The following is a 27747-nucleotide window of genomic DNA, read 5'->3' as shown; positions in this document are numbered from 1 at the left end:
AAGATTCACTGGTTTGTGCTACTAAATATTTATAATCTACAGTGCTGCCTTCCCTCACCACCCACACGTTTGCCCCCCCCTGCACGACTCACACCAGTTATGTAGCAGTCTGCCATTTCTTCACATTCCTTGTGAAGTGACGTCTGAGACAACTTCATAAGTCTAGAGAGAATCTCCAGTAAATCAATAAATAATTTAAGTATTACCAATAGCTAAAGAATATGGAAATATGACATAAAAATGTTAAGAGTCCGAGGCTGGCACAGTGCCTTTGTGTAAACCAGTTTAGAACTCTAAAAATGCTGCAGCCATATTGAACTAAACATGGAGCTGTTCATAATTAATACCGGTGTACTATATCCATAACAACATTTCAGATTTTTGCCTGAAACAGAGAGTTTTTGTTGACGTAGTCTCCTTATACCACTGTCCTATGATATTGATAAAATGTTACAGTCAGACATTTCCCTGATGTTAATAGATTTATCTCATCCTTTTTTTTTCCTGTTCTTTAAATGTTTAATTCCAGCAGAAGGGTTTCTTTCCCAAGAAGGCACGCTGGGTTATTGTTCATGTGGTTTTTGCTGTGCCTAGCTGCAGGCTTGGGGAGTGTGGTTTCAGAGAGGGCCAGGCTGGCAGCAGCATGTTGAGCCTTCTTAATGCTTGTACTTTCAGCTTGCCATGTTTGCTCTCCCAGAGTCAACTGAACAGTAAATAACTTAAATAAGACATTGAAAAGAGAGAAATTGGGATGGGATGGTTACACATACAAGAACTATATAGTTCATATAGGAATATATCAAAGTCATGCGCCTTAATGGGGTCAGGATTCGCCTTTAAGTTAACTTTTAGGTTGTTATTTTTTCTTTTTTATCGTTTCTGAATTATTTGCTTTCTTCTGTTGATTCTTTCCAGCTGTCAAATGGGTGTCACTGTTCCCATCTAAAAACAAATGCTCTGTAAGGCTACACATGTATTGTTATTGCTACTTTTTATTACTCATCTTTCTATTCAGCCCATCTCCTATCCATACTCCAGTCTCTTATTCAAATCAATGCATGGTTGCTAGGGTAATTTGGATTCTACCAACCATATTGATGAAATTGCAAACTAAAGAGCTGCTGAATAAAAAGCCAAATAATATTGTACTTTTTGCCCTAAAAATAAAACTAATTGTAAATCTTTGGATAAACCCTCCCGAGTATGGCTCACTATTTAATATTTAGCTAAGAGCAGCCTGATCAAGGATGGAAAACTGGGGTCCTCAGTCCCCCCAACTATTAATAAGATGCCACTGGGAAGACTTGGATTGGATTTGAATCATTTCTCATTGTGAACAATCTCTTATCATTAAACTGTTAATGCAATATTAAAACTGTTTTTGTGTGTAATAAGCTTACCTTGGAGTGCGCTGGTCCCCTTTCATCCAAAAGTTTATATTGGGGCTGAATTCTGTTAAAGCGGGCTAACTCATTCACCAAACACATTGGCGTTTTTTCTCTTTGGGGTTTGTCATGTTGTCATGGAGGGGAGCTATAAAGAAAGGATAGTATCACTTATACAATCACAGATACAATTTAAAGACATTCTTGTTAATCAGAAAATTGTTGAGAGACACTTAACTACTCCCTTCAGACTTTTCTATGGAAACACTGTGAAAAGCATTTAAAGCAGTTGATCCCAGTGCGAGGGAAGGAGGAAACTCTGGGCAGTGCAGCACAATACAGGAGGCAGACTGGCAAAAAAAGCCCCCTGTCTGATGGCAAGGACCATGGATGCTTGCAACCAATATCTTGGTATCTCTACTAGTGCTAACTTGGAGCACTTCTCTCCCAGCTTCGAAGGATTGGATTTCTGGATGGAGATTCAAGTGAACTGCAGATGCAATACATATTCTAGTAAAGCTGTGTGTGAAGTACTCATCAGTATTTGCAGAGGTAGAAAAAAAAGTCATGGCCCCAGACACTTGGAACTGTCCCATTGGCAGAAAGACAGAAACTGGCAGAGAGAAAGTTAGAGCACATTGGAAAGTAGAGAGTAGTGATGTGCGTGTCGGCAAAAACTCAACCCGCACCTGACCCTAACTAGCAAAGCCTTAACCCACTCCTAACCCTAAAATGTAAAATGTTGCTATTGTAGGACCCACAAGTCTTCTCACTCTGTACATTACTTCTACTTCCACAGTCTGACCCTCACCCAACCCTAACTCCCAATGGTTGGTCACATTTCCAAAGCTGTGTAGTCGGGAGCATATGGCAGAAGCAATTCTGTTTCTAAGAACAAGACTTTAGTTAATTTTAACTAAAATAGTTATTCTACAGCTATATGCCAGGTTCAATTAATATACAAGTTGTTTTAGGTTTTCCAATTGTTTTGGTTAATGTAGTTTAACTTTAATTTAGTTTAGAATTACCAAAAAATGTGGTTTATATTTTTGAGCCTTGGCAGTGATAAAATGCCTTGTATGTTGTGTACTTAAATTCATATATAAGTTGTTTTAGGTTTCCCAATTCTTTTTGGTTTATGTAGTTTAACTTTGATTTGATTTAGAATTACCAAAGGATGTAGTTTATATTTTTGAGCTTTGGCAGTGATATAATGCCTTGTATGTTGTGTACTTAACTTCTTTCAATCAACATGGAAAATACATTAGGATCAGTAAGACCAAAACATTAAAGTGTTCTAAAGTAATTAACATATACGGTTAGCATGAACTGGTAAAAACTGTGTTTGCTTCAGAAAGACTACTATAGTTTATATAATTAAGCTGCTGTGTAGCCATGGGTGCAGCCATTTAAGCTTGAAAAAAGGAGAAAAGGCACAGGTTACATAGCACATAATATATAAGCTCTATCCAATACAATGGAGTTTTTGGCGTTATCTGCTATGTAACCTGTGAATTTTCTAATTTTTTCCCCAGCAGCTTGAATGACTGCTCCCATGGCTACACAGCAGTTTGTTTATATAAACTATAGTACATCACATTATATTTGAATTAGTTTGATACACTTTCGGTTTTTGGTGTTACTATTCCTTCAAAAATAGAGGAGTCGGAGTTTGAGTCAGAGGTACCATAAACTGAGGAGTCAGAGTTGGATTCATGTACAGACTCCACAGCCCTGCAAATTTCAACCCAAATAAATCCAACCGTGGTCAACCCGCGAGTCACCGTGGGTTTTGAGTCAAATCGCACATCACTAGGAGAGAGAAAGACAGTCTAAAAGAGAAAGGAGAGATAGGAGTGATACAAAAAGATAATTAACAAGTACAAAGAAGGTGACAGAACAGGAAAAACTGGAATAAACAACACAGTATAGCAGAGAACGGTAGGAAGAATAGAGAAAAGGGGAAAAAGTAAAAGGGGAAATTTTACTTTTCCCTCTCTGGGTGAGAGTGGGAGGACAAGTTGAAATTTGGGAATGTTAGGCTAAATGGGTGACACTTGACAAACCTTAAAAAAAGTAAAAATAAAATCAGGGATTTCTATTTCTTCAGATTCACCTTCTACTGTGCCATTTTCCTAATCCACGTCTATGGATTAACAATAATTTACTAAATTGCTTAATGTAATTGGTTATTGCTCATTTGATTGAGTCATATAAAATACATCTCTGTCTGAAAATTATATTGGTAATAAGTTTGTTTTTATTTTCATGATACCTCCTACTGAAATCAAAGTCCAGAAACCTTCAGCCAGCTGAAAAGTACCATATATGCCATCCGTCTAAATGCATTTATAAACACAGTTCTGGCACAAATAAGCAGCCAACACTCACACATTAACAGTTTAGGGTGTTGCATGGCTGTTTACCTGAGTGGCATACATAAATGAGCCCCAATAGATACATATGGCACTAGTTGGCACAAAAGTAGGGTGTGAATCATGTGACCACAGACAAGGAAGTGCGTGCTGTTAATACTTGTTACAGTAATGCTGCCCATATTCCAAATGATGCTATAAAGCCATAACCAATGTGATTTAGTGTGCATGATGAATTCTATACCAAGATTATACAACAAATTCTCATTAATTGTGTCAGACAAGGAACCTTAAAGAAGAAGGAAAGCTACAGAGTTTATTCTCAATAGATTAGCCACAATAGTGCAAGCTATAAAACTGTATGTATTCTGTAGAATGCTTCACAATACCTGAGTAAACAGCACTAGACACTGTATCTGTTTGTTTATGATAGCAGCTGCCACATTTGCTTGGTGTGACATCACTTCCTGCCGGAGTCTCTCCCTGCTCGCTCATAGCTCTGAGCTCAGATTACATCAGGGAAGGGAGGGGAGAGGAGCAAACTGAGCATGCTCAAGCCCTAGCCCTGGAGGTTTATGCTGAAAACAGGAAATCCGATACAGAAGCCAATGTGTACGTAAAAAACGGACAGAAATGCAGTGTTTCTTTTGACAGGACTCTGAGCAGCATTACTTTGAGGATTTACTGTGTATTTATATAGGCCTTTTTGATAAAGCTTACTTAGTTTTAACCTTCCTTCTCCTTTTAAAATCATGTCAGGATATTTTCAGAAAACGAAAGATAAAACACTTGATCTGGAACTGGGGATAATTATCCCCGTTCTAAAGCTAGGGCCACAAGACAAGGATCTAGACCTACAGAAAAACGTAGGCCAAGAATCCGCTGCCCAGCTGCTCCACTTTTGCTGCGTTGCCTGCACCTGGAATCATTACCTCTGCTCTCCTGCAGGCAGATTTCAGTGCAGAAACATACGATTTTGCATTCCACGCCAAAATCCACCGTGCCTGCAGCGCAGCAGTAGAAGAAGAAGAGAAGAGGAGCTGTGGGGAAGCAGATTCTTGGCCTGCAGAGAATCTGTGTCATGTGGTCCTAGTCGAAGGTGTTTTGGTGCAGAAATCTACCAAATCTGCCTGCACCTGAGCAGATATATTGATTCTGGGTGCAAGCAGCAGATTCTCTGCCTGCTCTGTGTCTTGTGGTCCTAGCTTAAAACACCCATTATTAGGGTACTGGCACTCGCAAGATTCAGTCTGAGTAATACAAACCACAATTCATATATGGAGGGGTCAGTGTGACCATGCGTATGTTTGTGCGCTGGGTTTCATCCCCCATTACCCTTAAAGGAGAATTAAATCCTAAAAATTAATGGCTAAAAATGCCATATTTTATATCCTGAACTTATTGCACCAGCCTAAAGTTTCAGCTTCTCAAAAGCAGCAATGATCCAGGACTTCAAACTTGTTACAGGGGTTCACCATCTTGGAAAGTGTCTCTGACACACACATGCTCAGTGAGCTCTGAGCAGCTGTTGAGAAGGGTTGTCACAAATTATCAAGCAGAAAATGAGGTTGGTCTGTAATATAAGTTGATGCTACAGGACTGGTTATTAAATTTTGATGCTCGTTGCACTGGTTTCTGTGCTGCCATGTAGTGATTATCTGTATTAATTAATAATCAGCCTTATATTGTGACATTTATATTCTATGTATACTGTATATTGTGACTGGAGCCCTAAGCTCAGTGAGTGACAACAGCCCAGAGCATGTGCAGTGAATCAGTAGAAAAGAAGATGGGGAGCTACTGGGGCATCTTTGGAAGACACACATCTTCCTTGATAAAGGGCCGTGGTTGCCTTGGGTGGGTACAGAAGCTCAAAACATAATGTACAAAATTTGAGCCTACTTCTTTAGTTAAGCTTTAGTTCTCCTTTCAGAACCATGATTTAAGTGCAATCATTTCAACTAGCAAATAATAAAATTACACTATCATCAATCAGTTCTCTGCTGCATCCTGGGGTGCATAGCTTTTCACCAAACCAGTTAGGCTGATTTGGCCTGAGATGAGAAAGACAAACCAACTCTGAACAGAAACACATCTTAAGTAATATTTAACAATGTAAATTTGGATAAACCAGAGCACAAGCCCATTTTGAAATTGAATTTGTAAGGTCATATCATTCCCCTGCATTCTATGTATTGTGAGATGAGCCAAACAACCATACCTTCCAAGAACTTTGCTTTCCCATCTTCAGTTCCAATGCCTGGTGTAGTAACAGGGGAAGCAGAATCCACCAGGAGATCAATTGGATTATTATTCATGGTTAATTCCTTGGCAGACCCGTTCAGGGAGATTTGGAGACTCATCTGACTGGTACTTGTGACAGAAGGGGTTATCACAGGAGGGAAAGAAGAGTCACACAGAGATGATGGTGGCTGGGCCTTAATGTGTGCCATCCCGTGTTTCTGAGAAGCAAGAAAATACAGAGTTCAGCCTCTTAGTAAACATTCATTTGGGGTGAGGGATGGTTGGTTGTACTTAGTCACACCTACTGTATCAATTCATCAATTCATAGATTTCAAACGGGAAAAGTACAAATGTCTTCAAGTTAAATAAAAAAAATGAATCTTTATGCATGGGTGATGCCTTAAAGTGGACCTGTCACCCAGACACAAAAATCTGTATAATAAAAGTCCTTTTCAAATTAAACGTAAAATCCAATTTCTATTTTTTTATTTAAGCATTCATAGCTGTTGTAAGCTCATTTAAAAATTTCAGCTGTCAATCAAATATTGTCTGCCCCTCCTCTATGCCCGTGGCATAGAGGCGGGGCAGACAATTACTTTCACTTTCAATTCAGCACTTCTCAGATGTCACTGCTCTCCCCACATTCCCCCAGTTCTCTTTACCATATAATTGTGTGGTCAGGGCATGGGGATGGACATCTGGTCCCTCATTCTGGTGCACAAACAAGATACTGAGATGATACAAGGCTTGTCTTAATAACATTGTCCACAAAATGGCTGCTGCCTGCTTGCTATCATTTTGAAATCCCAGACTGAAGGAAACAAGATTTAAATAATTTATATAGTGTAGTTAAAGTTCATATTCCTTGACTAATCTGATAAAATAGGATTTTGAATAATTTTTTTGGGTGACGGGTCCCCTTTAAGAGTCCTTACACATGGGAGTTTTTTCTGTATCTTTTTCAACGTGTGAAAACATACATTTTGCATATATATATATATATATATAAACACACACACACACACTTCATCAGAAGGACCCGCACGTGAAACAAACGTGTGTGTGTGTGTGTGTGTATAAAGCAACAAAAACCGCACACAAAGGACTTGTAAAGTGCAAAAATAATAACCAATTTATTGCAACGTTTCGGCTCCTGTACTCGAGCCTTCGTCAGGTGGTGTGTACAGTGAAAATAACAATCAGCTTTTAAACACAAAATGGCGCCAAAAGCACAATCTGTGACGTCATGAGGTCAAATGTGCGTCACTAGTAAGAGTGTATAAATATATAACGTTGATCGGCCGCTTATTCTAAAGGACCTGCGTCCCATAAGGTAATGGTCCGTGTCAGTGCGTGATGGGTGAACTGGTATATCCATGGCCAATCAGTGCAGGTAATTTAGTGCTCACATCGTGAGTAACCACATTCCCCGTGTGCGCTACAATACAGACCACTGGAGCACAACTTACCCCAGAGGAGCGGGAGCAGCAAGAGGACGGAACCGCTACACTGTCGCCTTCCTGACAGGAGACTTTTTCCCACAAGTCGCCGTGCACCGCACCGCCAACCACACTGCTTAGGCTCGGGCCGCGCCCCCAATACCTTCGGTATGTATCGATAAGCGGGTCACATTCCCACCGAGGTTACGCCCCCTTGGTCCATGCGAAGCGGGTATTATCCATGCCAGCATCGGCAAAAGCATTCCTCTGTATAATATAACTATTGGTGCTGCGACTCCCGAGACTAGTGCGCTCAGGTGCTAGACACAGAGTGTATTGAAACACTCACCATGCCCGCACCTATTCGCGCTGCTCAATTGTACCACAGTATATCAAGCTCATTTCGTAGCTGTACATAGGGAAGCGTAGTATTCACCCACGCATAGACCAGAGCTCCTAGGAATTGGGAATCACCGCATTATCATAGCCCATAATTCGCTCACATTGTGGGGTGTCTGGCTTCTGGATACGTCTTCACTGTCAACAGGCCTACCTGCAGATGTTGCTGCTGCTCCATACCTCGTGGGCAGTCGGAACCCCTCACTGACCATATCGGTGATTGTGTCTTCCTTGTGATGCAGTGCTGTGCTAATAAAAAAAGTTACCATACTTAATAGCATGCTAACTTTTCCCTGAATTGGTTGACATAACCAGCCTTTGGGTTTCTGTCCTTTTAGAAGGGATCCCTTCAGTTTTACATGCAGCGCTGCTTTTTATTTTAAATGGTTTTAATCTCACTTGTTCAATATGGCATGGTGGTGAATAAAAATTGCTTTTTATGTTACTTTGACATTTAATTGTTATTATTTTTGCTTATAGATTTCTTCAGACTTATGCAGTGTGGGGAGAAGTCCCTTTTGTTCTTTTTGATTATATATTGTTAATTTAGTGGACACCTCAACACTAGCAGTCTGTCATTACCTCATTAAGCCTCTTCTGAGTCTTTTTTGCATTTGTTCAGATCTTTCCATGATTTGTATCTTCATACCTTAAGTCTACTAGAAAATAATGTAAACATTAAATAAACCCAATGGGATGATTTTGCGTCCAATAAAGATTAATTATATCTTACTTCAGATCAAGTACAAGCTACTGTTTTATTATTACAGAGAAAAGGGAAATCATTTTTAAAAATATGGATTATTTGGATAAAATGGAGTCTATGGGAGACGCCCTTTCCGTAATTCAGAGACTTCTGCATAAAAGATTTCCAGATAATGGATCCCATACATGTAACAGAATCAATTAGCTGATGTGTTTAGGTCAAACCCACATATGCAACAGCCCTTCGTCACCAACTTCTGAAAATAAAAATGCAAAATTTTGGATGCATCAAAATACGGCTGGAAAGCAAGTTGCACAGGTCTGGTACAGTTGTGATCTAAATCAAGTGTGCAAACAACGCCTGTCTCATAGGCCCTGTCTTATCTCTGGCTAAATCAATATTTTCTGTTTTATAAAATCCCTGGCTGTTTGAGGTGCAGTGGATCCCAATGACCAAGTGAGTAATCCTGCACACAAAATTACCCTGAAGATTTCCACTTTCCAGTGCATATTTGTAGGCCATAATGGTTGATACTGTGATGTTCCTATTACTATTAATAGGACGCTGTCCATAGAGAGGTTTTCATCAAAACAACTTTTGTTAGCCTACAGTCCTGTTTAATATCTACCAGCAGGCAGGTGTTTTGGTAATAAAACATGTAAGTTATTTTACCTGTTTCAAAGAATGAAAAAATATGGTGTAAAATCCAAGAAAACTGTAAAACAGGATGGGATCCTCTATCCAGAAGGCTCCGAATTATGGAAAGGTGATCTCCTAAAGACTCACTATTTACTCTGTAATAGTAATCCTATATAATAAAGTTCAAGTGTCTCTACGTCCAGTCCCTGTGTCCGTGGAATTGTGCTACTGCGCATGTGCCCCACGGACCGTCGTTACATACGCCCGAGTTCTCCCTGTCACTGCCCCCAACCCCCAGTAACTTATATCCCCCCTGCCCCAGTACATTGGGCCCGACCCCTCACTCCTGATCTGCACAGTCTGTAGCCCCCCATGTACCTGTCCCTCCTCTCCCATTGGTGCGACTGAGACTGAGGCTGCGGGTGAGTAAGAGTATCCCGCTCCTTCCCCGCATCTCTCCCTCCAGCAGCTGCAGCGCCTCTTCCCTCCCAGTCCCCCAGTGTCACCGAGAGCGGAGAGAGTGAGGCGGCCGGGCCCCGGGGAGGAGGAGAAGGAGCTGCAGCGGCGACACTTACAGCACCGGGGCCATGGACTGTCTGTGTATTGTCACCACCAAGGTAATCGCTCCCCTCGCCCACCCACCCACCGACACACTCACATACACTCACACACACTGTCACTGACATTCACATACACTTAATAACCACACTGTCACACTCACTCACACTGACACACTAATGGCACTGAGTGGGAATATAAATGTATTATACTGACTATACATATATATATAAATATACTGACTATATACACAAGAAATCCTTATAAGCAAGAACAAAGGGAGCTGAATAAACAGATATATTATTGTGTCTATACTGACTCACATACATTACTGATCTATACACACAGTCTCAATGATACACACACACATTATAGCTACTGATATATTCACTGCTATTTATTTATACATTGATTTGATCTCACTGTGTGTGTTCTTACTGTATGTGTGTGTGTATATACACTGGGCTACTGTATATATATATATATATATATATATATATATATATATATATATATATATATATATATATATATATATGCACCGACTGAGAGCAATACTGTATGTGGGATGATTGTGTCAGAGCTGGGGGTACAGCAGCATTAGAGCAATGCAGGGGGCTACAGACTGGGGGCTACTGACATCAGGCCTTTGTGTGTCCTCTGTCAGTGGGGCCACCAGACCTGCTTTTGCTGGTAGTCACATTGGCTCTCATATGGCAGGTTCTTGCCACTGGGAATATATGGTTGGTTAATAGTAGTGAGGAAATACGGCAGCTGAGTTGTTCCAACACTTAAAGTCAAAAGCGCAAAGAAGGACCTGAGGCAGAAGCCCCGGAAACCCACTGGGTTCATGGACTGGGAATTCACACCTGTCTGATAAAAAAATGGGGATATTTATTGTTTTATTATTAATTAATTAATAATATAATAAAATTGAAGTGTCTCTGCGTCCAGTCCCTGTGTCCGTGGGATTGCGCTACTGCGCATGTGCCCCACGGACCGTCGTTACATTTGTTCTAGCGCCCGTTAATTTAACGGGCTTAATGTCTAGTAGTAAATAAAACAGTACCTTTTACTTGATCCAAACTAAGATATAATTAATCCTTATTGGAGGCAAAACCAGCCTATTGGGTTTATTCAATGTTTACATGATTTTCTAGTAGACTTAGATCTTTCCATGATTTGTATCTTCATACATTTTATCTGGAAAACCCCAGGTCCAGAGCTGACGTTAAAGGACTTTTCTTTTTTTTTTACACAATGCATCAGTTAATATAACTGCTCCAGCAGAATTCTTTATAGAAATGTTTTTCAAAAAAACAAACATTTTTTTAATATTACATTTTGAAATTTGACAAGGAGCTAGACTATCTTTAAGTTTCCCAGGTGCCCTAAGCAATGTGACTTCTGCTCTGATAAAGCCAGTCACTCTTTACTGCTACAACAGCAAGTTGGAGTGATATCACCCCCCCCCCACAGCAGCCACTCAACAGAACAGGGGAAAGTAACCAGATAACAGCTCCATGACACTGCATTGCTAAAAATGCTCCCATGCCCTATTGTCACATCTACCTAGTGGTAGATATGAGAATAGCACTCAATAGTAAAACAGCCAAGTCCGAGCTCGACTCCTCCAGTTACATTGAATAGGAGAAACATAATCTTATTGTTAATAATCTTATCCGAAAGCAGTTCCATTGTGAAGTGCTGCTCTTTCTGAAAACAGGCAAAATGACATGAGATGGCTACACACCAATATTAAAGCTAAAAAATACATTTATTGGTTCAAGAATAATATTTTAAATGGTAAATGAAATAAACTGCAATGTGCACAGCATAATTTAGTAATAAAAACTATACCATAAAAATCATGACAGAATCCCTTAAAGGTTTGTATTTTGTGATGGTGGGCCAGACCTGGCTGCAGTGTATCCTTCAGGTAAAATAAACCTGAATGCAATGGAGTCCCCATGCCCTTACGTTCGACTCAGATGTTTAATTGTGGGCCTTGGTATAAGTTTGTTGTGTTTCCCAGTGCACTGGCTGTCATCTACTAAGTTGCAGTCACACCTGACTGCTGTAAATGTTGCTGTGTAGTGGCACCTGACTATCCAGCTATACTATGCCTGCAGAATAAAGACATTTTAGGCAAATTGATGTATGCTTATCTAAGAGTACAGGATCGATTATCCGGAAACCGTTATCTAGAGAGCTCTAAATTACGGGAAGGCCATCTCCCATAGTGGGACATTCACTAAGAATCGTAGTTGCGCTCAGGGGTAGCATAAGGTTGCGAAGTTGCGCTAGCGTTAATTGCCAAGCGAAGCGAAGTTACGCTAGCGATGGTTAATTTGCATACGGCGCCAAATTCAATTACCAATGGAAGTATTCGTAGCAGAACTACACAAGCCTGGGAAACCTTCAAAACAGCAAATAAAATTTTTATTTTGCCCTACACATGTGCCCACTGTATAGTTAAGGTGCCATGAGTTAGGAAATGTAGGGGGGAAGGAGGGGAGCCCCAAAAAAGTTTTCAATCGTTTTCAGCCTATCACCCATAATAAAGAAAAAACGCCAGCGTTTTTTGGGACTTAGAAAAAATGTTAACTTTTTTTGAAGCAATCCCTATCTATTGCACTTCGCCTGGTCTGAGGTGGCGAAGGAAGTCTAGCATAAAAGGAAGCGTTCAGAACAATGAGCGCGTTAGTGAATTTGCGTATTTATGTCCGCTGCGCGCATTCGCCAGGCGTAAGGGTGCGAAGTAAAACTAGCGATGTTACGCCAGCGTCCGTTAGTGAATTTGTGAAGTAAAGAAAATGCCCAACGCTAGCGAATTCACGCTAGCGTTAGGCGCTTCAGCGCTTAGTGAATTTGCCCCATAAACTCTAATTAATAATACTAAATAATAAAACAGGACCTTGTACTTGATCCAAACGAAGATATGATTAATCCTTATCGGAGGCAAAACAATTCTATTGGGTTTCATTATTGTTTACAAACTACGGAAAGACCTGTTCTCTGGAAACCCCCAGGTCCCAAGTATTCTGGATAACAGATCCCATACCTGTACCATGCAGCAATGTTTAATGGTACACCAGGATACCCAGCTGTCATATCATGTTAGGCATTTGGTTTTGGTGTGTTCTTGTATGTAAATTTTTGACTTGGGAATTTGGATGTGGTCTGTAAACAGCTGGTTTTATTGCTGTTGGTGTGCAAAATGGGTGTGTCTTGTGATGCTGCACTGGTGCACCAGACTGTGTTTTGTGTCACTGGGTACCAGACTGAATTGTGTGATGTTGCCACTACCCTGGATTTTTTAACATTTTCTATTTTCGAGTGACATGCAAACATACCCAAAACAGCATTTCTTAATTTTGAACTGGGAAAATAACTGCTTCTTGTTATGGTGCATTAGGGTCTTTAGTTGCATTTTGCTTGATATAAGAGAGAGATTGGGATATTGAAAGTTGAGTGGCATTCTGATGCTAGGCCGGGATGTCATTGTGTGCTTCCTTATGCTGAGCCACAATTCCTGGCTACATGTTGTGATGAAACACCAAAGAACTGCAGCATTTGTTTCTACACTCAAGTAACAAGCTGCACTTTTTAAAGGAGACATATAGGATACATGAAAAAACCCTAATTTTGTAGGCAATTATAAGTAATATATGGTGTTGCTTTTATGTGGTGCTAAAAATTAATATTATCATTAAAAATAGCCCCTTTATTTGAGCTCCCTATAGATGTTTCAAATGAGGGGTGGGCGTGTCCTAATGGCCCTGCTAGAAGCACAGCAGGAGGGGGACAGCCAATCACAGCCCTGCAGTCACAAAAGCACAGGCAGGCTTCAGTTCCCTATCAGGTCCTGCTAGCTGCTGATTGGTTTTTGTCTTACAGTGCAGTGAGCTGAGCCGCCGGCTCCCCTGCACAGCCTGGGAATTCAGGGAGCAGGAAGTGGAAAAGAAGGGAGGGATTATTAGGGTTTTTACAGAAATATCCAATAAATCAGCCTGAAACTCTAATTTTTTAAGCACAGTTTTCTATATCTAAATGAGCATAATACGCTGGAACATTCTTATTTTTTTACACAAAATGTCTCCATTAAGTTGGGGTGGGGTAGTGAGAAGTATTATGTGGCAGTGCACTAGGGTCTAAACAGTAGCAATCCTAGAGGGGTGCGTGACGCGCAGCCGGCCCTGCCCCCCTCCGTACGGCCGCATTTGTTAGTGGCGCACGGACTGCCGGGGGCCCTGAGGGGGTGCGGGCCCTGACCCGCTCGCATCCCCTGCTCCCCCAGTAGTTCCGCCACTGGGTATAAAGCTGCTTCTTTACTGCAGAACATTGTGATATGTCACTGCATTGTGAGATTCCATCCTGGCTTATCCTACTGGGTTTTGTGATGTTGCATCCAGGGAGCTTGTCTTTGTGCACTGGGCCACACAATGGGTTTTGCAGGTGGTATACTGCAATTTGTGGTAGTTAGCTATGTTTATGCCCTGATTTTGTCCTGGTGTAGCACAGGCTAATTATGTACATTGAGAGGCATTGTTGGTTTTACCGTGCATAGCAGGCTAGGTTTTGCTTGGCACACTCCTATATAAGTTTATCAGGGGAATGTAATTAAAGTCGCAAAGAGCAAAACAATTCTCACCAATAAGACTAAAAATCCTCATCTCGCAATGCAATAGTGTTCATTAATCTTTTGGAGCAAACAGAACGACTTTTTCATTACGTTTTTGTTACATTGACGGCGCATTGACGCAAACTATAAAATTCGCAAAACGGTCTTCCACTGTCGGAAGTGGTCGCTAAACAGTTTCTGGGCTCGCCAAAGTTAGATTAAATTCGCGCAAAGCAAAATTTGTTCGCGCAAAGGCATAACTTTTCGCATTGAGGATAGTTTTTCCATTAGCGACTTTTATTACATTCCCCCGATTGTTTGTGGTTACCTGTTTGCATTTGGATGACATGGGACATAAACAGCTGATGGGGTTCTGCGGTGTCAGGCCTCGTCTTGTCAATGTGCCCTAAGGTTCCTTGGATATTTGGGGTAGCAGCAATGTTACGTTGCATTGGCATACCTGAATGTGTTTCATGCTTGTGCAGGAGCGAGAGCAGGCTGCATACTGTGGTGCCATGCTGGGAGGCCTAATTGCATTCTGCAGTCACAGCCTGGGTTCCCTTTGGTAGAGTCCTGCGCGGGTCCATTTTTTGGGACCCGTACCCGCAACTGGCAATCCGGACCAGCATTCTTACCCGTTTGGACTGTCTACCCGACCTGACCCGCAAGTACCTTATCCGCAACCCGGACCCGCTGACCATCAAGAATCAGGAAGTGCTGTCATTGTAAACCAGAAGTGACATCACCGGAAGTAGCCGTGATCAGAAAAAAGGAGTAACTATCGCTATTGAGAAGACCCGTGGCCCGACCACGCAAACCCGCAGAACCGCCGACCTGCGTCTATACCCGCACCGGAACTTCTATCCCAACCCCCGCAGGGTACCGCAGGTTTTTGCAGGTAACCCGCGGGTACCTGACCCGCTGCAGGACTCTACCCTTTGGTACCATTTGTGAATGAATATGATGGTGACCTGTGACAATGATCTGCATTTTGTGATGCCACACGGGGCTCACCAGGCCACAAGTGTTGCCATTCCCCAAGGAGGGGGCGTAACTACAGAGGAAGCAGAGGGGCCCAGGAGATATAGGAGGCCCCAGGAGGCCCTAATTCATATACAATTTCAATAAATATTGGTAAAACAGGACAGGCTCTGGATATTTTGGGGACCCTAAAATGAATTTGCTGTGGGGCCCAGTAACATCTAGTTACAACACTGGCCCCAAGCATGGTGTCTGTGCTCCTACACTCTAGGAAATGATGCTGAGCTATACCTGGCTGATCTAATGCTGAGCTATACCTGGCTGACCTTATGCTGAGCTATACCTGGCTAATCTGATGTAGTGTATGCCTGGCTGGGCCCAAGAGTGTGGGGATAATGCTGATCACGTGGTGCAGCGGCAGCACATTGGCGTTATCATTCCGCGTGACGGGTCTAGTGTAAGGCTGCTCATTGCAGCTGGAGGTGCCCACAGTGTATTCTGGGACGGACACCCCCTCTTGCTGCCTATACGATATGCCTCGCTATCCCTCACACTCTGTTCCCTCGCTCTCTCCCATGTGAGAAGTTGGCTGTATGATGCGCTGCACAGTTACTTGGCTATCCCGGCCCGGGCTGCTCCGCCCCCAACATTGACAAACACTAAAGAGAATGAACGGCCACGCTCCGCCCACTCCCCTGACAGCGGCGGCGCATACCAACACTGAGGAGGCGATCACCTGATACTTCCACACATAAAACAGTCTAAGCTCGTTCGCAGATACAACAATTATTAGAATCCATCTAGTCTGACGTTTTGTTTTTAGGTCAGAGACGACGTCTCAATCGGTTGCCGTTCGGGGTGTAAAGAGTTGCGGTATCCTTAGCGCAATTTCCCTTCTCGTCAATGGTAAAGTCCATCGCCCTCACGTTCGTAGATCCTGAAAAGCAGCCATTGGTTACCACGCTAGCGGCTCCGTCTGGTCAATTCCGGAAACGCATGGGAACTTAGTGTTTGAGAAGAGGAGGTTGTTTTAAAAAAAACAAAAAAAAACGAGTATGGGGAATTTTATAAAGGGGCCATTTAGTAGCGGGTTTTAGTTGTTGGTCGGAGCCAAGCGTAGTCCGTGCTGATAAGGGAGTGGAACTTTAAGGGGTTATCGTGTATCAGGTGACTTGTTGTAGTGGCATTTGCCCGTGCATTGATACCGAGAGTTAGGTGTGGGCACCTCCAGCTGCAATGAGCAGCCTTACACTAGACCCGTCACGCGGAATGATAACGCCAATGTGAGGCCGCTGCACCACGTGATCAGCATTATCCCCACACTCTTGGGCCCAGCCAGGCAAAGATAGATTTGTTTGGGCAGCCCAAGAACTTTGTGGTACCAGCACCACCCACAATAATAATAAAAAACTGTGGGTTTCAATACCGGAAAAAGCAGAACTTGTCACTAGTGGGGCCCAGAGAGGAGGCAGTGGATAAAAATCATTTAGTTGTGGGGCACCATCACCTCTAGTTAAATCACTGAGAGTAGGGATGCACCAAACCCACTATTTTGGTTTCGGCCGAACCGCTGAATACTTCACAAAAGATTGGCCAAAAGGGGAAAACATTTTTTCATCCTGGCCGAATCCTGGATTCGGTGCATCTCTAGCTGAGAGTAGGTGAAAGAAAAGCAATTCGATGCCCCAAGAAAAAAATAATGTTTATAGTACCAGCTTTTTATTACAAAGATTCCTTAGAACCCCCCAAAAATGGCAGACTCCTCATTTTAAGCAACCTGTACCTCACAACTTGCATAAAGTTAAGTTAACTTTTAGTATGTTATAGAACATGGAGTGCCCATACTTTACTAACGCAGGGTCTACTTTTAGCATTGTTAGCTTTCTGTTCCATGGAAAATATTATTAAATATTGATTTATGGGAAAATGTATATTGTTATATTTATACATGTATTTCTTATGTAACCTTAACATAATAAACATCTGAATGAAAAACATGAAATAGGAGGGTGACAGGCTGTTTGTTGACAGTGTCTTGTGATCTACTGATCACCAACTAAAGGTCTACTTGTCTACCAATCTACCTTTTGGGCCCCCCTGTTATAGAATGGCGAATTCTAAGCAAGTTTTCAATTAGTCCTCATTAGGGCTATTACACAAGGCCGTTTTTGCCTGTGTTGTGCTTTCTTCCATTCAAGCGCAGGAGTAGACGCAGTTAATTATTTTGAAGGGGGCTGTACTCACACAGACATGTATGCTCTGAACGCAGGTAAAATGCAACATGCTGCGTTTCAACCTGCGTTTGTGCTTACATTTGTGTCTGTGTGAGTACAGCCCCCTTTAAAATAATTGACTGTGTCTACTCCTGCGCTCCCCTGCAGCTGAACGGAAGAAAGCGCAACGAAGGGGAGCGCAGGCAAAAACGGCCGTGTGTAAGAGCCCTTATTTAGATTTGCCTTCGTCTGACTCTTTCCAGGTTTCAAATGGGGTTAACTGACCCCATCACAAACAAATGCTCTGTAAGGCTGCACTTTTATTGTAATGGATACTTTTATCACTCTTCTTTCTATTCAGGCCCTCTCCTATTCATTTTTCAGTCTCTTATTCAAATCAATGCCTGGTGGTTGCTGGGGTAATTTGGATCCTAACAACCAGATTTTACTGAACTGGAGAGCTGCTGAATAAAAAGCTAAATAAGGTAAAAACCACAAACAATAATAAATAAAAAACAATTGCAATTTGTCTCAGTCACTCTTAGGGTTTCCATCTGTCTGGTAAAAATGTTGGTTGATCCCAATGTTATGAAGAGGGAAAAAAGATAAATATATAGGAAGGTCGGTATTTTCTTCTGGAAAAGGTGGCAACCCTTGTAGTTGAGCCCTTCCACTTGCTGAAACAGAGGATCCATTTTCTGATGTTTCAGTCAAAAATGCTAGCAAATAAAAAGTCAAATGGTGGGTCCTGGGCAAATACACCTTTTATTAAAGTCATGGTGATTTTTTTCTTGTTTTGCCTGCTCATTTTACCCCCTCGCCATTCTTTTCTCCCCTGTAGTATAATGGGCCCTTTCAGCTATACAGGACTGTAACAGGTGCATAGTCTATAAAATGCCAGGGATTTTATGTGCGGACTGATTCTGTATCTATGCAATCACGTTACTGCAGCTTCATTTATATATGGGATACCAGGCCCATGCATTTATTACACACAGTGTTAAATAAGAGCCCCTTAATTAAGATTCATATTACATGGAAGCTCGCTAACCAGTGTGATTTGTATCAGAACGTAATAATAATCAGTAGCTTCATGATTTGCAACAACACCTAAGCTGCTCAGAGCTCACTCAGCATGTGCAGTGTCACTGACACTCCTAACAAAAGCCAAGATAGTAACCCCCTGGGGGAACAACTTTTTAAGCTTTGATCATTAGTTAGAGATGTGCTGAACCTTTAGGTTGATGCAGTAAGTTCAGTATATTGAATATAGCATTTCTAGCCATATTCAGTTTTAGGGGTTGTTCTCCTTTAAGATTAGTGTTTCTTGTTTAAAATATTTTATTTTCAGCAAAGTGAAACTGTCAAACATTGACATTCTAGAGAACCACTTGCAGACATCTTGTGGCAAGTTAAAGGGGACCTGTCACCCTAAGAAATAATACCAAATCCTTTTCTATCATGTTAATTGAGAAAAAAAAAACTTTACTTACACTATATATATTATATGAATTTTGTTTCCTTCAGTCTTGGAATGACACAATCACAGCAAGTAGGCAGGAGCCATTTTGTGGACACTGTGTGATACACAGTTGTGTATCACCTCAAAATCTTGTGCTTGCACCTGAATGGGGGACCTTGCCCATGCACAGTGCCCTACACAATTATAGAGCGTGAGGAGGGTAAGGGAAAATGTGAGGAGAGAAGTTACATAGCTAAATTGGGTTGAAAAAAGACAAAGTCCATCAAGTTCAACCCCTCCAATAGAAAACCCAGCATCCATACACAAGCCCCTCCCTTCTTTTAATTAAATTCTTATACCCATACCTATACTAACTATAGAGCTTAGTATCACAATAGCCTTTGATATTATGTCTGTCCAGAAAATCATCCAAGCCATTCTTAAAGGCATTAACTGAATCAGCATCACAACATCACCCGGCAGTGCATTCCACAACCTCACTGTCCTGACTGTGAAGAACCCCCTACGTTGCTTCAAATGAAAGTTCTTTTCTTCTAGTCTAAAGGGGTGGCCTCTGGAAAGTGAAAGTATTAGAATGCCCCACCTCTCTACCTTATAACAGGTATGAAGGTTTTAATGAAAAAAAAGAATGTGGATTCCATGTTTAATTTGCAAAGGACTTTCATTATACAGCTTTTGATCTGTGGGTGACAGCTGTACTTTAAGTGAAGGCCATTTTCTATTTTTACCATGACAATGCCCCCCCTACGAGTGAGACCCCCTTGCCCAACATAAGCGACTGACCTCACTTGTAACTGAATGGCAAAGTCCCTACAGATATCCCACCGTTTAGTCAGGACAACAGTGGAGGCTGCTGTATAGGTATGGGATAGGTAATGCAGAAAGTTCAGGATCTGTGGTTTTCCGGCTAAGGAGGTCTTTCCATAATTTGGAATTAAACCCAATAGACTGGTTTTGCCCCCAATTTTAATATCTTGGTTAAGATCAAATACAAAGTACAGTTTCATTATTAAATAGAAAAAGGAATTTATCTTTAAAATTTTTAGTTAATTAAAATGGAGCCTATGGGAGATATCGCATAATTCAGATCTTTCTGGATAACAGATCTCAAACCTGAAGTAGCAAAGGGGGCCAATTCCATATTATTGCCTATAATTTTAATTACATTTTCAACAAGCAATTATGAGTGTGGTATTGGTTTGTCTATATACTTTTGCCCCTCATACCTGTACCAGCAATCCCAGCAGCCATCCATAATACAGCCCCCCCTGTACCTGCAGCCATCCATCATACTGTCCCCCCATACCTGTACCAGCAAGCTCAGCAGCCATCCATAATACAGCCCCCCTGTACCTGTGTCAGCAGCCATCCATCATACTGCCCCCCCATACCTGTGCCAGTAGCCATCCATTATACTGCCCCCATACCTGTACCAGCAAGCCCAGCAGCTATCCATCATACAGCCCTCCAGCAGCCATCATATTGCCCCCAATCTTTACCTGTGCCAGCAGCAGCCAAAAATAAATCTGATCACATATTTATATACCTGTGCCAGTGCCCAGCAGCAAACATATGGCCCTGACCCAAATCTGTACCTGGCTGTGCCAGCCGGAGGCTTCACACTTTCTCAGTAATAGAAAGAATGTCTTCAGTCAGCAGAGCTGAGAGCAGCAAGCACGAGCCACACCAAGCAGGCCACCAGCTCTCTGCCTCTCTCTGCCACCCAACCGCATCAGTGACATCATTGACTCGTATACGCATGTCGCACTGCCGCACCGCACAGAAGGAACTATTACTTGCGGTCAAGAAGGAGAAAGTGAAGGAGGGGGATTCCGTCGACTGAGTGACCATGATTACTGAAACAAATTATTAAATAAACGCTTGAAAAAAAAACCCCATTAAAAGTGCGCCCCTCAATGATGGAGTCCTAGACAGCCGCCTACCGCTAGTTCTGGCCCTGATCCCTGCAGTGAGCACCAACCATCTGTTTTTTTGGTGTGCTATTAATGTGGACATGGTCTTGCGGTTACATGGGTGTGGTTTAAAGTGGGTGTGGTCTAAAAACAGGGAGTGGCTAACACTGGCTTCCATTATCGGCACTCCACCATGTAGATTAGAAAAATTCCAGCCGTCTGTACCATATAAGTTGGACAGCACTGCTCTACATCATACTATAAGTTCATTTAAAGGTGAACAACCCCTTTAAACATTTACATTCAAATAGAAAGATGTGAAAAATGAAAATTCACATTCTAAACGAAAGGTCATGAGCACAGGAACAGATTTGGAAACTATTCAAAAGTGCAAAAAACACACCATAAATGTCACTTCTTTTAAGAAATGCAAGTAGCAAGTGTAATCCACTTACCTTGATATTTCAGGAATCGAGCAGAAATCATGTGCAATATAAATAGGCTTACATGTCTGCCCCTGAAGCCCACAAAGCAGACATAAAAGGATGAGCGGACATTAGTAAACAAAAACTTGTGTAGGGAAAAATACAATAAAGATGAAAAGAAAGCACCTCATAAAAAGCACCTCGGAATGCACTGGACAAAAGTACATGACCCTGCAAACATGCACACTATATAAAAGTATTCAGAATGAAGTCTGCTCCATGTGGATTATTGTCCAGTCTATAACATTGTAGGGGGTTATTTATAAACAGTGGGCACATTTTCTCTTGGGCTGTAACCCATGGCAACCAATCAGATTATTGCTTTCACTGCTCAACCTGCAGTGGGCTGAAAAAAAACTAATCACTGATTGGTTGCTATAGGCTACAGCCCAGGTGCAAATTTGCCCAGTGTTTATAAATGAGCCCCAGTGTTGGCAGCTCAAATAACTGAACCACAGATTATGGTATTCACTTTTATAAGACTTTGGAGCATTTTAACAAAAATATTACCTGAATTGTCTTTTCCCAAATGTTGTCATTAAGATTTAATTAGGCAATTTAGCAGTGTGGGAATGTCTGATCATCTTGGGATGTATGTAGAACTTGAGGGGCAGTTCTGATTGTTAAGTACACCTTAAGCATCACCATCTAATTTTAGACTTAAAATTTAATCTTATGATTCTATCTTGGGGCAGTTGAGAGATGCAGAAGCAAGACATGGGCACAACTCCACTGTCCAGGTGCATTGACAGGCAAATCTGGTACACAAGGGTCCGTACAGATACAGTTATGGGACCAATTATTCGGAAACCTGCTATCCAGAAAACTTCCAATTATGGGAAGGCCAGCTTCACATAGACAGTAGAAAGGTTTGACGAGCACTCCATTCACCCGTTGGATTAAAAGAAGTAAATGTTTATTCAGCATATAAAAAGCATCCATTCCTTGACGCGTTTCGTATTTTCCAATACGTAGTCATAGTTCTATGTTTCGGAAGATACGAAACGTGTCAGGGAATGATTCTTTTAATACGCTGAAATAAAAAATTTACTTCTTTTAATCCAATGGGTGAATGGAGTGCTTGTCAAATCTTTTCTACTGACTGTGACTCACCTATAGCTATGGGCTTGGGGCGATGCACCCAGGCCACCCGTCTGATCTGGTGAGTTCCCTTTTGCATATTACCCTTGATACTGTTTAAGGCACAAGTGAACCCAGGAGCGGGACCAAGGGTTTACACACCCGGGTCACCACCTGTTTCGGGTGAGCTGTTATAATGCAAATTTTTGAAAGTGTCCGCTAGAGATGAAGTATGCACCACATTGCATAGGCTTAATATAAAGTTTTTTGGCTTATTATTAGCGGTGTTCACCTCTGTTAAATATATGTGAACAGAACCAAATTTAGCACTTGCTTTTTGTATACCATCTTCACATAGACTCCATTTTATCCAAATAATAATTTTTAAAACAATTTCCTTTTTCTCTGTAACACAGGTATGGGACCAGTTATCCAGAATGCTTGGGACCTGGAATTTTCCAGATAAGGGATCTTTCTGTAATTTGGATACTCCATACCATAGTCTACTATTTAATCTTTTAAACATAAAAATAACCCCAATAGACTAGTTTCGCTTCCAATAAGGATTAATTATATCTTCGTTTGGATCAAGTACAAGGTACTGTTTTATTATTACAGAGGAAAAGGAAATACTTTTTTTAAAAGTATGGATTATTTTGATAAAATGGAGTCTATGGGAGACGGCCTTGCTGTAATTTGGAGCTTTCTGGATAACAGATCCTATACCTGTAATGCAACAGAACCTTGTACTTGAGCCAAACTAATATATCATTCATACTGGAAGCAAAACAATCCTATTGGGTTTATTTAATGTTTATGCAAATTAGGTCCAGAAACAGAAAAAGTGGGGAAAAAACAGTTTTTTTTAAATTTCCTTGTTTTGTGACAAAAAGTCATGTGATTTTCCTTCCCATCCCTAATTACTCGGCCAAGCACGAAGCCGAATCCTAAACGAATCCTGGATTCGGTGCATCCCTAGTCCATAAAAGGTCACCTTCAGTTTTATATGATCGTTTCAACCCTTGAAATAAATAAATAAATAAAATCTGTTGTCAGAGGAAAAAGAATAGTGAAATATCCAACCTTTATAAAGCTTTGTATTTTATAGAGAAGATTTGTTTTTCTCCTTTTGCTAAATATTTTTAGAACAAACGTAGGCAGAAAGCAGAAACAATTGAGTTCTTAGAAGGAAACTTGCAGACTCTGTATAAATAAATTATGAGTAGAATAAATGGGAGCTAAGGGCTTCGAGAAAGGGTCCCCATGTTTGTACAATGAACATTTGTGTTAGTCCACGATGACTAGAAAAGGAAATACATTGTTAAGTCACCTTTTATAAAACACACTGTACTACAATATGATAATAAATAACATAAAATAAAGAGATTTATTAGCACGGCTTTCAGACAATTGTGTTTCAGTGTAGAAAAGAATTATAATAATCATAAAGCCGGTAGATACCAATTGTTGCCCGACAGAGAGTAGGCCTTTTTGGAAGTATATTGTGATGGCATGAGCAAAGTGAATTAAGAAAATAGACTTTTAGGTGCTGTTTTGTATATAAGCGTGCTAAGGTTTGCGACTTTACAGTTGCTTGCAGGCATCAAGGGAAACATCAAGAAAATATCTGACAAGTTTTTAGGTCTATATATGGTTTTGTATTAGTTAACATGACTTACAACATGACAACAAAACAATCAAAGTGGCAAAGTTGTTTTTCTTTTCCAACATAAATAAATGAGGTTGAGGAGGGCTAATGCTGATGGCTTGACAAAATGATGGTTATCTCCTGTTCAAGAAAGCAAAATATTGTATAATATTCAGGCCTATGTAAAGACTAGGGATGCACCGAATCCAGGATTCAGTTCGGGATTCGGCCTTTTTCAACAGGATTCGGCCAAATTCGAATGCTAATTTGCATATGCAAATTAGGGGCGGGAGGGAAATCGTCTGACTTTTTTGTGACAAAAACAAGGAAGTAAAAAATGTTTTCCCCTTCCCACCCTTAATTTGCATATGCAAATGAGGATTCGGAATTCGGACAAATCTTTCGCCAAGGTTTCAGGGATTCGGCGGAATCCAAAATAGTGTATTCTGTGCATCCCTAGTAAAGACTGCAGCAAACTAGTATTGCCCTTTCAGATAAAAAGCCCTGACTTGAGCGCCTTAAAGGAACAGTTCAGTGTAAAAATTAAAACTGGGTAAATAGATAGGCTGTGCAAAAAGAAAAAAAATGTTTTCAATATAGTTAGTTAGCCAAAAATGTAATGTATAAAGACTGGAGTGATTGGATGTCTAACATAACAGAACACAACTTCCTGCTTTTCAGCTCTCTAACTCGGGAGTTAGTCAGCGAATATAAGTTGGGCCACATGGGACATAACTGTTCAGTGAGTTTGCAATTAATAATTTAGTTCAGCTCAGATTCAAAAGCAAACCGTTTATTACCCATGTGCCACCCTCAAGTCACTGATTGGTTACTGACTGGTAACCAATCAGTGGAAAGCAAGAGAGCTGTAAAGCAGGAAGTACTGTTCCGTTATACATCAGTCACCCCCAGCCATTATACATTACATTTTTGGCTAACTACATTAGAAACGTATTTATTTTGCACAGCCTATTTACCCAGTTTTTATTTTTATACTGAACAATTCCTTTAACCCCTACCATTTCTCATTCTCTATACGCTAGCTCTAACAATAGCTATTTACACATTTTTATATTCTCACATAGGCATGAGATATAGTACCTGCTCATTACAATCACGGAAAACATCGTCAAACAGACATAAAGGAAACATTTTAATAAATATCCAAAGATCCTGTTTAACGGTCGTCAGTCAAGCATGTGCCGCCATAATCACAGTGCATTAGTATCCAGATATCATGGGTGGCAATGCAACGAAGGAAGGGGGTTCTCCATTTCCCAAGCTTTTGTAAACATCTCCATGAGGCCCTATCATGCATTTATCATCATTATTGCACAATACATGAGGACCCTGTGGAATCCTGAAAAGCATGAGAGAAAAAAAATGGAATTTTCATCCTGACGCCTGCATTAATCCAGTATGACTACAGAGCATGTCCGCTGCATGGGGCTGAAGCAGCTTTCAACATGCGCTCGCAATGCACACTTGTAAAAATGCAGTTAAAAGGAAGTAGTCTTCATTGTTTTTGAATCACCCCTAGTCAAATATTTAAGTTCAAAGACTTGAAGGATCAAAGAGCTTGTTTACTCAGTAGGACTATCTTCTGCTAAGGAACTGCAACAGTGGCATCAACAGGTCATCTTTGCAATGGAGAAAGAAAAACAATGTTATTAACATTTCAACTGATCCCAAAAGAAAAAGGTCTGTAATATATGGCAGAATTTCACTAATAAGGATAAAATAAGCAGAGTACAAATGTACATTTTACTGATCAATTCCTTAAAGGGGTGGTTTCACCTTTAAGTTAACTTTTAGTATGTTATGGAATGGGCCAATTATAACATGTTTTCAATCGATCTTCATTATTTATTGGTTATAGTGTAGAATGATTGCCTTTTCTTCTCATTCTTTTCAACTTTCGAATGGGGTCACTGACCCCATCTTAAAAAAAAATGCTTGCAAGGATACAAAGTTATTGTTACTTTTATTACTAATCTTTCTATTCAGACACTTTGCTATTCATATACCTATTCAAATCAATGCACTGTGCTTGGGTAATTGGGCCCCTGGAAACCAGATGGCAGAAACTGCAAACTGAAGAGCTGCTAAATAACTCAAAAAGAACAAATAATGAAAACCAATTGAAAATTGTCTCCGAATATGACTTCTACATCATGCTAAAAGGTGAACAACCTCTTTAATCAGTAGTTGGTCATCTTAATATATTGCAATATATGGACAAGCAATCCCTACTGCATGTATGAGGTGTATATACGGATACGTGCGTATACATTAAACCTACAAATTATCCTAGGTAAAGAGGGCCTTGTTCAATAGAGTTTACAATCCAAAAAAAAGAGGACATGAGATAAGATGTGGGGCACGTATTCCAGAGAATTCTTAAAATGAATATAGATAATTTCATTGATGTAGGGTGGAGCAGAGTTGTGAACTGCTTTGAATGTCATCAAGAAATGTATTATTAAAAGGTAATGGATGTCCAGTGATATAGATACATAGATCACCTTTCATTTTCTGCTGGGTTGAGGACAGAGGATCGTTTGTCAGTATGAATTATATTGGAGACACCCTAATCGCATCCTAGCTTTAGATACAAGGAAAGGGCAAGTTCAAAAGTAATTTTGGGGTTAAAACTAAGATGTTTACTTTAAAAAGGCTTCTGTCCCTTTGGTCTGCTACAGTTACCCCTATAAGGAGTATGATTTCTAGGCTCATTCTTTTACCAAGCTTTAATCCCAAATATTGAATTAATGCAAAAACATAAATGTATTATCTTGCAGTCTCTTTTAAATGTAATACTCTAGAATGAGGATCCCCAACTTTTTTTTTTTAACAATGAGCCACAACTCAAATATAAGAATTGTTGGGAGTCACACAAGCAAGGAATAATTGGGAATGCAAATAAGAGATGTGATAGGCTTATTAGTGGCCTCATGCCTTAATATTGTCATGAAATGTGTAGTGAAGCAGAAGAATTCTTGGTGAATCAGTGTAGGACTGGCCAGACCAGGGGATGACTAACGTAGTTGGTCAGATTGAATGTACTGCATTTATATTGCTGTGCAATTTCAAAAAACGGTCCGCACACACCAATGTTGCAGTCGGGGATTGTACCCCTTTTATTAATGCCACCAACAATCAACGTTTTGGGGGGAACACAGCCTCCCTTCTTCTGAAGAAGGGAGGCTGTGTTCCCCCCGAAACGTTGTTTGTTTGTACTGGAATCATTTATTTGTGTGAGCTCTAATTCATCGGATAGGAAAGGAAGCCCCCTATAAGATATATTGGATCATTCATCCGACACCCCAACTGCTGCATGAAGACAGAATGAAGAGAAACAGATGCTGAGAGGGATAATGAAGGTAAAAGTGATTTCAGAAACAATAAGAATATTTAATTGATTGTATTTAGACAGTTTCTTACTTCAGCATGAGGAAGCTTATATTAAATAATAATAATAAACTAATTTTTAAAATGTAAGTTCTTTCTAAAACCTTAATTTACGATATGCAGATATTTACTGCATGTTGGCCGTTTGTGGGAAGGTCTGATCC

General features: G+C 40.7%; 1 long non-coding RNA gene across 2 annotated transcripts; it reads right to left on the bottom strand.

Moving 5' to 3' along the window:
• Positions 1 to 563: 563 nt before the first annotated feature.
• Positions 564 to 21429, bottom strand: LOC121394745. 2 transcript variants are annotated; one of them, XR_005961989.1, is made up of 4 exons: positions 21415 to 21429; positions 5982 to 6222; positions 1401 to 1533; positions 564 to 718 (listed from the first exon to the last, which is right to left on the bottom strand). It is a non-coding gene; the product is annotated as an uncharacterized LOC121394745 (long non-coding RNA). The 2 variants fall into 2 exon arrangements; XR_005961988.1 differs by lacking the exon at positions 21415 to 21429 and adding an exon at positions 14698 to 14894.
• Between the last annotated feature and the right edge of the window lie 6318 nt (positions 21430 to 27747).

The sequence above is a fragment of the Xenopus laevis genome, chromosome 6L (genome assembly GCF_017654675.1).
Source record: "Xenopus laevis strain J_2021 chromosome 6L, Xenopus_laevis_v10.1, whole genome shotgun sequence".
In the NCBI taxonomy this organism is placed as follows: Eukaryota; Metazoa; Chordata; class Amphibia; order Anura; family Pipidae; genus Xenopus; species Xenopus laevis.
This window is presented reverse-complemented; position numbering and strand designations above follow the sequence as displayed.